This window comes from Crinia signifera, chromosome 4 (genome assembly GCF_055691185.1).
Source record: "Crinia signifera chromosome 4, ASM5569118v1, whole genome shotgun sequence".
NCBI lineage: Eukaryota > Metazoa > Chordata > Amphibia > Anura > Myobatrachidae > Crinia > Crinia signifera.
In genome coordinates this window covers 17,392,803-17,405,568 of record NC_139220.1, presented here as the reverse complement: position 1 = coordinate 17,405,568, position 12,766 = coordinate 17,392,803, and the positions used below count along the sequence as shown (strand labels likewise).

The 12,766-nt window shown below is 51.0% G+C and overlaps 1 protein-coding gene across 1 annotated transcript in view; it reads left to right on the top strand.

Moving 5' to 3' along the window:
* The window catches only part of SHISAL1 (shisa like 1), a 112,010-nt gene that overhangs the window by 89,071 nt on the left and 10,173 nt on the right, over nucleotides 1–12,766 (top strand). The window lies entirely within an intron of this gene.

The following is a 12,766-nucleotide window of genomic DNA, read 5'->3' as shown; positions in this document are numbered from 1 at the left end:
TGTTGGTGGGCATCTAGAAAAATAATTGCTATTATTTACCTGTGTATTCACCTATGAGCTATTGGGATTCATAACAATATTTATCTTATGCCCTGAAAGGCTAGAGGCATTGTCACATGGTGATACGGATGGTCCCCATGTGACAAGATGGTCAACAGTCATTAGTTCGACACCACTAGATCGACAGACTGCAAGGTCGACATGGGTCTAGGTTGATATGGGACAAGGTCGACAGGCCATTAGGTCGACACAAGCATTAGGTCAACATGGCCTAGGTCGACAGTGAAAAGGTCGACATGGTGTTTTTCACTGTTTTTTGAGCCGACATGTGCCGACGGGCGGTATTTCATGCCCTACCATCCACTACGGCGTGGTGGGAGAATAAAATAGCGCTCGGCACAGTGCCGATCGCAGCAAGGCACAGTGCCTGAAGCAATGCAATCCATGAGAAGTGATGCGGTGCACCTAATCCTGTGTTCATGTCGACTGTGTTGACATCCGGGTCAAATAAACTGTGAAAAACCCTTTGACTGTCGACCTTTTTTGACCTAATGCTTGTGTCGACCTAATGACCTGTTGACCTTATCCCATGTCGACCTTGCAGTATGTCGACCTAGTGGTGTCAACCTAATGACTGTTGGCCATCTTTAAGTTGACCATATGATCCATTCCCATCACATGAGCAGTGTTTCCGGTGTTTTCTACAATGTTTTTTTTTTTTCAGGATTAACTCATGGAGTTTTCCTGCTTTTTTAAAATATCTTTAGGGCAAGGAGGAAAACAGCTAAAGCAAATGGAAATCTCGGAAGTCTCCTGCATGTGTCACATGAGCAGTGCATCTTCCGCTCAGATCCTGAGCGCGTGCTGTGTAATGCTTTTCAGGCTGTATTTATGACTATCAGCTCATACACGGGTCTGATTGTTCTCTCCTCTTTCGATGGAGATAATGTACCAGCCAATCAGCTCCTTGTTTTTTTCCAAACAGTCTGAAACGTGGCAGTTAGGGTCTGATTAGCTGGTACTTTGGGCCCGATTCAGGTTGGCTCAGTAAGATGGGATTATCGCAGTTTACCGAGCGCCTGAGATGCCACCTGTCTGAATTGGGCAATATTGTCAAGTCAACAAGATTCACCCCCGTTATATCCATCCAAGACTTAGTAAATCGATCCCATACATACTGTAGGAATCTCCTGATCCACCACATCCTATTCATATTCCTGCTGTGACTCTCCTTTTCCGCTATATCCCTGTACATTCCTGCTGCTGTGACTCTCCTTTTCCGCTATATCCCCTGCACATTCCTGCTGCTGTGACTCTCCTATTCTGCTATATCCCTGTACATTCCTGCTGCTGTGACTCTCCTATTCCGCTATATCCCCTGTACATTCCTGCTGCTGTGACTCTCCTATTCCGCTATATCCCCTGCACATTCCTGCTGCTGTGACTCCTATTCCGCTATATCCCCTGCACATTCCTGCTGCTGTGACTCTCCTATTCCGCCATATCCCCTGCACATTCCTGCTGCTGTGACTCTCCTATTCTGCTATATCCCTGTACATTCCTGCTGCTGTGACTCTCCTTTTCCGCTATATCCCCTGCACATTCCTGCTGCTGTGACTCTCCTATTCTGCTATATCCCTGTACATTCCTGCTGCTGTGACTCTCCTATTCCGCTATATCCCCTGCACATTCCTGCTGCTGTGACTCCTATTCCGCTATATCCCCTGCACATTTCTGCTGCTGTGACTCTCCTGTTCCGCCATATCCCCTGCACATTCCTGCTGCTGTGACTCTCCTATTCCGCTATATCCCCTGTACATTCCTGCTGCTGTGACTCTCCTTTTCCTCTATATCCCCTGCATATTCCTGCCGCTGTGACTCTCCTATTCCGCTATATCCCCTGCACATTCCTGCTGCTGTGACTCTCCTATTCCGCTATATCCCCTGCACATTCCTGCTGCTGTGACTCTCCTATTCCGCTATATCCCCTGCTCATTCCTGCTGCTGTGACTCTCCTATTCCGCTATATCCCCTGCACATTCCTGCTGCTGTGACTCTCCTATTCCACCATATCCCCTGCACATTCCTGCTGCTGTGACTCTCCTATTCCGCCATATCTTCTGCACATTCCTGCTGCTGTGATTCTCCTATTCTGCCATATCCCCTGCACATTCCTGCTACTGTGACTCTCCTATTCCGCCATATCCCCTGCACATTCCTGCTGCTGTGTCTCTCCTATTCCACCAAATCCCCTGCACTTTCCTGCTACGGTGACTCTCCTCAGTGGCGTAACTATAGCACCGCAGCCCCCGCCACCGCGGGGGGGGGGGGCGCCGGGGGCTGCGGTGCTATAGTTACATACACACACACACACCCCCCCAATCCCCCGCAGACTTACCTATCTCACTGGTCCCGGTGGCTCCGTTCTTCTGCTGAGGACCACCACAAAATGGCCGCCCCCATATAGCACACAGTTCTCTGAAACTGTCTGCTGTATGGGGGCGGCCATTTTGTGGTTGTCCTCAGCAGAAGAAAGGAGCCGCCGGGACCAGCGCGATAGGTAAGGCTGCGGGGGATTGGGGGGGGGGGGTTGCATGGGCGGCGGGTGATTGGCGGGGTGGCGGCGGGGGGGGGGGGGCGCCCGAAACTTAGCTACGCCACTGACTCTCCTATTCCGCCATATCCCCTGTACATTCCTGCTGCTGTGACTCTCCTATTCCACCATATCTTCTGCATATTCCTGCTGCTGTGACTCAGAGCCGGCCCTAGCCTAAATGACACCCTAGGCAAGATTTTGGCTTGCGCCCCTTAGCACCGCCACTAGTTTTGCCTCTGACCCTGCTCCCCTTTCCCAGCACCATCAACCCTCATCATACCCGCAATATTTTAAATAGAAACAGTGCACACATTCTGTGCACAGCCCAAACAGGGGTGTGTTCTTGCTGGGAAGGGGAATGGCCTCACTCACACACAGAATATAGGCATGCTGCATATCATTTTAATCAGCAGAAGCTGCTGATGCCCCTAGGCATTCCAAATGCCCTAGGCAATTGCCTAGTTGGCCTATGCCTAAGGCCGGCCCTGCTGTGACTCTCCTATTCCGCCATATCCCCAGTACATTCCTGCTGCTGTGACTCTCCTATTCCACCATATCCCCTGCACATTCCTGCTGCTGTGACTCTCCTATTCCGCCATATCCCCTGCACATTCCTGCTGCTGTGACTCTCCTATTCCACCATATCCCCTGCACATTCCTGCTGCTGTGACTCTCCTATTCCACCATTTCCCCTGCACATTCTTGCTGCTGTGACTCTCCTATTCCACCATATCCCACCATGTACATCCTGTTGTGACTTTCCTGTTTCATCATATTACATACACATCCCTGCTGTGACTCTCCTGATCCACCATATCCCCTGCACATTCCTGCTGTAACTCTCCTAATCCACCATATGCCATTCAAATCCCTGCTGTGACTCTCCTGTTCCACCACATTCTTAATGTGCTTATTGGAGTGAGACTTGCGACTGTGCACAGTGGAGTAGCCAGGGGGTGTAGGTGGAGCCAGGGCCGGTGCTAGGGTGTTCGGCGCCCTCCTGCAAACCATAAATTTTGCGCCCTTTCACATTGCCATTGCAACAAGCTGCAGCCCGATTGTGAGAGCGTATGCAACATGCGATCCTATGGAGGATCTCGGGTGCATGTAGATGTATGGATACACCATCTCAGTGCTGTGTCCGCAAAATGTTGCAGGCACTAAAGGTGCCCATACACGCTGCGAGAATCGCATACGTTATGGGCTAGATCGCATCGCACGGCATGCATGCAATGTGTGTGCGATGCGATCCGAAAGCAGTACAAAAAGTATGTGTAGCACATACTTTTTGTACTGTGCGATGTGATGCCCGCGGGAGCGCACATTGCATCGCACGCTGATATTGCAGCATGAATGGCCACCTTTAGGCACATAACCCAGACCATTATTTAAAAAGTGTTTAAATTAATATTAAAAAAATCTACAATTATTAAAAAAGTTGTTATAAACATGTATAATAAAAGGCTCACTGTTCTTTTGCTGTTTAACTCTTGTGCAGTCCCTCCTCTTCTATCTGCGTAGGCAGTACGCTGAGGACGCCACTACACCCCTCTCGCGACTGAGGGGGAAAGGAGGGGACAGAAGGAGGAGATAGAAGAAGAGGGGAGGAGATAGAGGGGGCGGAGTGTTGAGGACTGGCAGTGGCACTGGCACAGCACACTGAGAAGAGGGAAGGAAGGGGAGGCGGCACTGCTGCCTGTTCGTCATTTGAATGAAAGCTGATTGACAGGCGCAGGGAGCAATAGGTAGGGGGCGGATCCGGACATGACATGTCATCCAGGCATTCACAGACAGCGCTACATGCCTCAGCGAAATGGTCTGTGAGGAAGAGGGGGCAGGTCTCAGGAGGAGGACAGTGTGTGCGTGGTGCAGGGAGCTGCTCAGCCTCTCCATACTGCCGCCCGCTGTCAGACAGGCGCTGCGGGTGGCGTGCAGGAGGCAGTGACAGTGAGGGCTGAGGCAGCTTTAGCAGAGCAGGGAGGGAGACAGCACCTTTTCAGCATGGCGCCTCCCTGCTTTGCAGGAGCTGCTGAGTGGGTAGCGCCGGCCTGCTGAAGAAATCTTAAACGCGTTACATATCAGGGTGGGATTGGCCGGTGTCTGATTACCAGGGCCCCATCTATAACCATACCCAGACTGGAGACCCAAGGACAGATCACCTGTATTCAACTCGGCACCACCTCTGCAAAGAAAAAGGGGTTTGTGTGCTGGCTGGGGCCACTGCCTCTTACAGGTGACATTACAGTTTCCTAGTATACTGGTTATGTGCACATGGTGATCAACAAAACTCAGGTAGCAATGGGGTCTATGCACTGTTCAGCAGAGCTGGCCCTAGCTAATTTGCCCTAGGATATATTTTGGTTGCTGCCCCCTAGAACTGTTGCTAGTTTTGCCCATGACCCATTGCTCCTTACTAACATTACACCACACTGTATTGCTCCTTATTCACATTACACCACACTGTATTGCTCCTTATTCACTTTACAGCACACTGTATTGCTCCTTAATCACATTACACCACACTGTATTGCTCCTTATTCCCATTACACCACATCATGTGGCTCCTATTTCACATTACATTGTGTTGTATAACTCCTTATTCACATTGCACTACACTGTATTGCACCTAATTCACATTATACCAAGCATTATTGCTTCTTATTCTCACTGCAACACAAAGTAGTGCCCTTTATACATGTTACGCAGCACAGTAGTGCACCTTATGCACATAATGCCTGAGGCTGCTGGCGCAGTTGTATGAGCTGCATGCCCCTAGGCATTTGCCTAGTTTGCCTATGCCTAGGGCCGGCTCTGATGTTCATTAGCTATGAAGGGGCAAGTGAACAGTACCCATCAGCCTGTACTGCTCAAACTAGGCCCTGTTGATCCATGGATTAATGCTAAGTTGTGCACCTACATCTATACATAGCAGCATAAATCCAGATTTGACAGATAAGGCGATGTGATTGACAGCGTAACTGGGCGGGCGAATGTAAACTGATCTGCAGATATATCTATTGGCCTGTACACAGCCTAAACCTGCTGCCTCAATTCTTTATTGCCTGACTCCTCCGCAGGTGATACAAATCTGTCAGTGTGGGGCCACACCATAGTATATCAATTTACAGCAGCTTTATTAAAACACAATTCTGCATAACGAGGATGGTGGGGGGGTGTCACTCAGTGCCTTCAGGCAGCAAAATTACAGGGACTCCCCTTGGCCGCGACTGTAAAATAGATGAGTATATTAAGTACATTCACAGGTATTAATTGCTGGCAATTCCTTGGCATTCATTGCAAGAACTGTTCACAGCATTACTGTCAGCCTGGCAAGGACCAAGAACACAAACACCAGGACAATGAGTTACAGAAGAGAACGTGGGATTGTTCTTTCCCCAGTTGCTTTCTGCTTAATGACACCTTTTGATTTGCGTGGAATAAAAGGGAACATTTTGCATAGGGCGATTAGCCTTCTCGCTTCTCGCATCTCGCCGGCACGGTAAAGGTGCTCAGACAATAACGAAGGGATATGAAAAGACCGCTGCCGTTGTCACATTAGCAGTTTTCTCCTTTACACGTCTGTAAAGAGAGGTGTAAGAACGTGACCTTGAGTAAACTGGCCTATAATGGAAAGTACAAGATCTTTCTGGCTATTCCATTAAAAGGAAAATGTCTCATAATTATGTCACTTAAAAGCTTAGGGAAATAAAAGGAATTGAGGGCAGAGACCATAGTCACGGGAACGCAGTCTAGCAATTCACTGGGGCAAAAACGTGGCCTGTCAAATGCTTAGAAAAGGAACCCACGGACAATCTGCAAGGCCCTCACACAGCATCTTAGTGACCACCAAGTTAAGGCCTTCACACAACATCTCAGTGACCACCAAGTTAAGGCCTTCACACAACATCTCAGTGACCACCAAGTTAAGGCCCTCACACAGTATCTTAGTGACCACCAGGGGCGGATCCAGGATAAAATGACAGGGGGGGCACCATGATAAAAGAGGGTTTAGGTGGGGAGAGGCGGTGTTAGTGGTTCCAGTGTACATGCTAAGAGAGCGGCAGAGAAAGGGTGGGAATGGGATTAAAAATAGGCCCTGGCATTTAAAGTGCGCAAAATGGAATGAGGCAAAATTCACATAATGCCACACGAATTGAGCCAAAATTCACATAATGCCACATGGATTGTGTCAAAATTCACATAATGCCACACGGATTGAGCTAAAATTGACATAATAACACACGGATTGAGCCAAAATTCATATAATGCCACACGGATTGAGCCAAATTCATAAAATGCCAAATGGATTGAGTCAAAATTCACATAATACCACACGGATTGAGCCAGAATTCACATAATGCCACACGGATTGAGCCAGAATTCACATAATGCCACACAGATTAAGCCAACATTCACAATACGCTTCATAAACAGGGACATTGTCCACCAAAGGCACGCATTAAACATTTAAACCATGACAGGGTATTGTCTAATCGCTGTGCCCAACTACCCCCCACAAATGACATAACTCTCTTGTTGGATAAAATTGGCCACAGCAGCCATCTTTATTGAAACAATACAATTTTTAAACAATAATCCAAAAACATTCCCACGGAAGGTGGTCCCCGAGGCCCTCAATAAATATATCCACACCTCTAAGCACTTCCAGGAGCTCTTACCCCCAGCCGATAGCGATTGGCTCGAGGGCACCAATTGTACACACCCAGTGCTCATTAATTAACCTCACCCAGGGGAGTCCAGCCCCCTCATGGGGCCCTCCCCGCCGCATAATTAAGCCTCAATGCCACCAACCTCGAGGACCCCCCTCCGCCACTAAGCACGAGGTTAAACCCTTAACCCCGTGCGCCCCCCCACATCCGGAACGCTGTTTCTATTCCCTCTTGTAGTCCCAAAGACCAAACATCTATCCCCACAGCATTCAGGTGCACACCGTCACCTCTCCAAAATGCCCCGGCACCAGACTCAAGTTCCCTGTGCCTCACCACAACAGCCCCGTTCCTGGCCATAAAACGCCCAATCGCCCTGTTAACTTTAATCCGTGCCTTATTGAGCTTGTCAGCCGACCTCGCATCCCTCCAATAATGGCGTGGCACGATGTCTGACCAAACCGTGATTACTTCCGGAAACATTGCCCATAAACGTAGGAGATCAAACTTGATATCCCGTATCAACTCCCTAAATGGTCTGCCCCCAAGTCATTCCCGCCCACATGCAAAACTAATATGTCGGGAACCCTATCGAGCCGAACAAAGCGGTGAAATTCCTGCAGCACTCCATACCATACCGCGTTTTCCCAGCCAGCGAACCACTGCCTCCTCTCTATCCAAACCCAGCTGGCGGCCGTTCGGTCTGACATCAGCCCGTAAAGCTCCCCAAAAGACATATGAATGTCCTAAAATCCAAATCAGGCACGGAGGCTGCCCTAAAACAGAGAAAACACAGTCAACCTCAACAATCCCCTAAACGAACATAAGACCGAAAGCGAGACGATTCCCCAAATCCCATTCTAGCAGCCTCAGTTGCGGCCCCAATGCGGAAAGAGTGACCCGCGTATTCCTCCCCCTTGAGGCCCAACGTCCGCAGGACTGCTCTAAACACACTTGTGAACTGAAACCGTGATAAAAAGGATCCATTCGCATGCAACAGCAAAGGATCCCTTTCCCTGCCCACTCTGACCTCCTTAAATATCCTCAGCCGTGCCACCGGGCACATATCTGAGCCTGGTACAGAGAAGAGAACTACCTTCTTCCCCCTCCCTAACTGATCCGTCTTAGACCTCCTCACCACTAGCTCCACCCTATCCGAGTATAAATCCACATCCTCTCCTAACAAACCTCCCGGCCTGGACACGCTTGGACTCACGAGCTCCCCAATCCGCAGTGCCCCGAAGAAGGCCAGCGAAAAAGCTACCCCGAACAACCTTTCCTCGAAATTGGAACTACAGACCTCCCCTAACTTCATGCCCATATTCTGTAACAACTGGAAAGACACCGGCCTTCTCTGATCCTGTACGACATGACCTCTCCTCCAACCTTTTAAAGCCTGCGCAATCAGGAAATTCTTAGTGACGTCAGGCCTGCCGCCTGCACGAAACCCAAAAGCCAAGCCCGCCATGCAGCGCGTGATTTTTGCCACTGACCAACCAATCTCCTTACACTGGCCTATATATAGCAAGACAGCCAACTCGTCATCATCCTCCTTCAGACCTACTACCTCACGCCATTCTAACCAGCTCCGCCATTCCTGATTGTATGCCGACCATGTATTCGGGGCCAAGGATTCCCTGATGAGCTGATCGACTACCCGTCCAGCAGAGCCCAGAGCCGGCTCGGGAACCCGGTCCCCTCCCTGTCCGCCTCTGGTGCCAACTCCCGAAAACGCTCCCACTGTGAACGAGATAAAGCATCCGCAATGCCGTTAGAGACACCGGGAACGTGCCTAGCCACAACCCACAAATTCAAAGCCAGACATTCCAATACTAACTGCTGCAAAATAGTGACCACTGACGGTGAAGATGCCTACAATTGGTTAATAGCCATGACAACCCCCAAATTATCGCAGTGAAAACAAATCTTCCTATTGCGGAATAGCTCCCCCCAAACAACTACTGCTACCAAGATAGGAAACAACTCCAACAATGCCAAGTTTTTAACCATGCCTCTCTGCACCCAAGACTCCGGCCACCGGCCTACACACCAATGTCCCTGGCAATATGCCCCGAACCCACCACTCCCGGCCGCGTCTGTGAAAAGGTCTAGCTCAGTAGCGATGCATGTGTCCGACATCCACAAAGCTCTGCCGTTAAAAGCTTCCAAAAAAGTTGCCCACACCCGCAAGTCCCCTTTCAACTCACTACCTAATCTGACAAAATGATGAGGAAGAACCACCCCTGCTGTCGCTGCTGCCAGCCTCCTGCTGAAAATGCGGCCCATAGGCATAATGCGACACGCAAAATTCAATTTGCCCAGCAAGGATTGCAATTCCCGCCATCTAATCTTCTTCAACAGCAATGCCCTCCCTACCTCGGCCTTCAAACCCAGCAATTTCTCCTCGGGCAAGCGGCACTCCATATTCTCGGTATCAATGACAATACCCAAAAAACTGATCACAGTCGCAGGGCCCTCCGTCTTACCTGGAGCAAGCGGGACCCCAAAGTCTGCCGACACCCTTTCAACAGTCCTCAACAATAAGTCGCATACTCCGGTCCCCCCAGGACCAATACATAAGAAGTCATCTAGGTAATGAATAACTGAACTACACCCAGAGACATCCTTAACCACCCACTCCAAAAAAGAACTAAAGGCCTCAAAATAAGCACATGACAAAGAACAACCCATCGGTAAACAACGATCAACAAAAAATTCCCCGTCCCAATAACAACCCAACAAACGCAAACTGGTTGGGTGAACCGGCAGCAAACGGAATGCCGATTCAATATCAGTCTTTGCCAACCTGGCCCCTTTCCCAAACCGCTTCACCCACTGAACAGCCGCGTCAAACGATGTATAAACCACCGAGCAGATGTCAGGGTCAATGCCATCATTGACCGACGCCCCCCTTTGGAAAAGATAAATGGTGTATAAGACGAAACTTGTTCGCCTCCTTTTTTGGCACCACCCCCAATGGAGAGACTATCAAATCTGGCCATGGTGCCGACCCAAAAGGTCCAGCCATACGACCCAGCTGCACCTCCTTACGCAGTTTATCCTGCACCACCTCTGGATGCTCCCTTGCTGACTTCAAATTCCTCCTCAAGCCCCCTGAAACCTGCACGTCGGAAGGTATCTTAAAACCTTCCCTAAACCCCTCTTCCAACAACACGGCTGTCTGCTGGTCAGGATACCTACGCAGATAGCCCAGCATCCTTTCCAGCCGAACCGGTGTCTCCCCCTTTTGAATTACCGTCCCGTGACTTCCCCTCTGAAGCATTTATTTGCACCATGGGTCCCTCCACACGAGGAACATTCATGTTTAAATTTGCATTTTGCCCCAAAACGACATGACCCGTCATTAAAGGCAAAGCAGAGTCCCTTCTGCATGGCCGTCCCATTTGTGGCCTCCCTCGGCCCCCCCCCGTCCCCACGAAAGGGCTGCCCACTTTTTGTGGGAGCCGTCACCTTTAACCATAAAGCAATATCCTTATGGTCCCAACGTATGTTAGGGCGAACAGCCTTCCTCTGCCTAAACTGCTCATCGTACCTGAGCCAAGCCAAGCCCCCATACACACGGTATGCCTCTCCTATCGCATCCATGTAACAAAACAAGCCTGAACAATTGTCAGGTGCCTTCTCCCCAATCACACTAGCTAAAATAGCAAATGCTTGCAGCCAGTTCGTGAATGACCGCGGTATCAGCCGATACCGCCGCCGTTCCTCCTCCTCCTTCTTCTCCTCCTTACGGGGCCTATCCAGATTAAAACGCTCTAAAGGGAGCAATGAAAATATATCAACGTATTCCCCTTTCCAAATCTTCTCCCTCACCTCCTGCTTCAGGTGGGCCCCCAATGGCCCCTCAAAGCATACATACACCTCCCCTTTTGCAGTGTCACTGAGCCTCCCACTCTCCTCCTGCGTCCCAACACTGCCCCCTTCTGCCCCTGCACTACTGCTACTTTGCTCACCGCCTGCTACCGGCACCCCGCTGCTCACCGGCACCCCACTGCTAACCGGCACCCCACTGCTAACCGGCACACTATTACTGACTGGCACACTAATGCTAGCTGGTGTGCCCGCATTCTGCGGCACCCATGCTGCCGCCGGGGACGGCCCCGCCCCCTGCCGCAAACCCACCAACCAATCTGCAAAACCACTCAACAATTCAGTAAAACCTCTACTCATTTCCCCTTGGAGGGCTAACCCTCCCCCCCCCTGACTCTGCGCTAAAGCATTAACAGACATAGAGACAGACTCACCAGGCTGCCTGGGGGCTGTGAACCCAGCAGCCGCAGGTCCAGTGTCCTGACGAACTCCAGCCAATGAGGAAGGACCAGGTATTTCTCCATCATCTGCTGACGCTGCCATCTCTCTTCTCCTGTCATCCCGACCCTCAGGTACAGCACCAGCTGGCGTGACCTCGTTGGAGGCGGAGCCAGCTGTGCGCCTCTCGCTCCGTGTACCAGGTCTGCGGTCCTCAGCCTGTACTTCTGCCCCCCTGGCACGACTCACCCCGCGCTGGGCAGCAGAATGCCCCGCATGCCCCACCGCACCAGGTCCAGTACCACGCGACGCCGGATCTTCTTGCACGTGGGGGGGATCCCCCCCGCGCGGAGGGTTCCGCCTGCTGGTTGGATTCCTCCCAGACCTGGTCCTGCGGGCGGAAGGTTCCCGGCCCGCAGCCTGGCCTGGAGGGTCCCTAACGGGGCTCCGTGAACGGCGCTGAACCCTGGGGGACACAGATGGGCTAAAGCGCTCCGGAGGCCTGGACCTCCGAGGCCGTGCACCCGCTTGAGCAGCCTCCTGCGTTGTTGCTCCCAGTCCCCCCAGCAGACCTGACATCTGCTGCTGCAGCCACTCAGCCCCTCTGGTGCCAGCTGCCTCCCTGAGGGCAGCAAGCGCAGCGGATACCTCCGCATCAGCGTTGCCTGGGGAAGCCATGGGAGGTGTCACGCTGCTTAGCTGTTGAGAAAATCTTCCAGTGACCCCTATTTCCTGCCTGAACCCTGCTTATAAACCCCTCCAACACCCCGTTAAGCCCCTCCCCCTATGACCCTCTCCTTAAGCACTCCTCCTATGACTAAACTGCTAGTCAGCTCCCTACAAACCCTGTCAGGGGAGCCTACCCCCAGGCTTTGCCTCCAGTCCGGCTCCTACATAATGTCCATTACACGTTAAGTTACACGGCATGATGTCCATTATGTATTATGCCAAACACCATAATGCCTATTAAAAATTATGCTACATAAGTGCTGCTTACTACATGCTCATTGCCAAGGGTTCCATGCTCATTGCCAGAGGTTCCATGCTCTTTCCATGTGAGATTACATGCTCATTGCCAAGGAGGAATACATGCTCGCGGTAAATGGGGGACAACCGCCGCCAGGCAGAAGTGATAGCCACTGACAGTGGCTGTGCCTGGCTGTATTCAGAGCACTGCAGGTCCCGGCTATTTGAAATAATACCCCTTTCACACCAGAAAATGCATTCCCAGGTT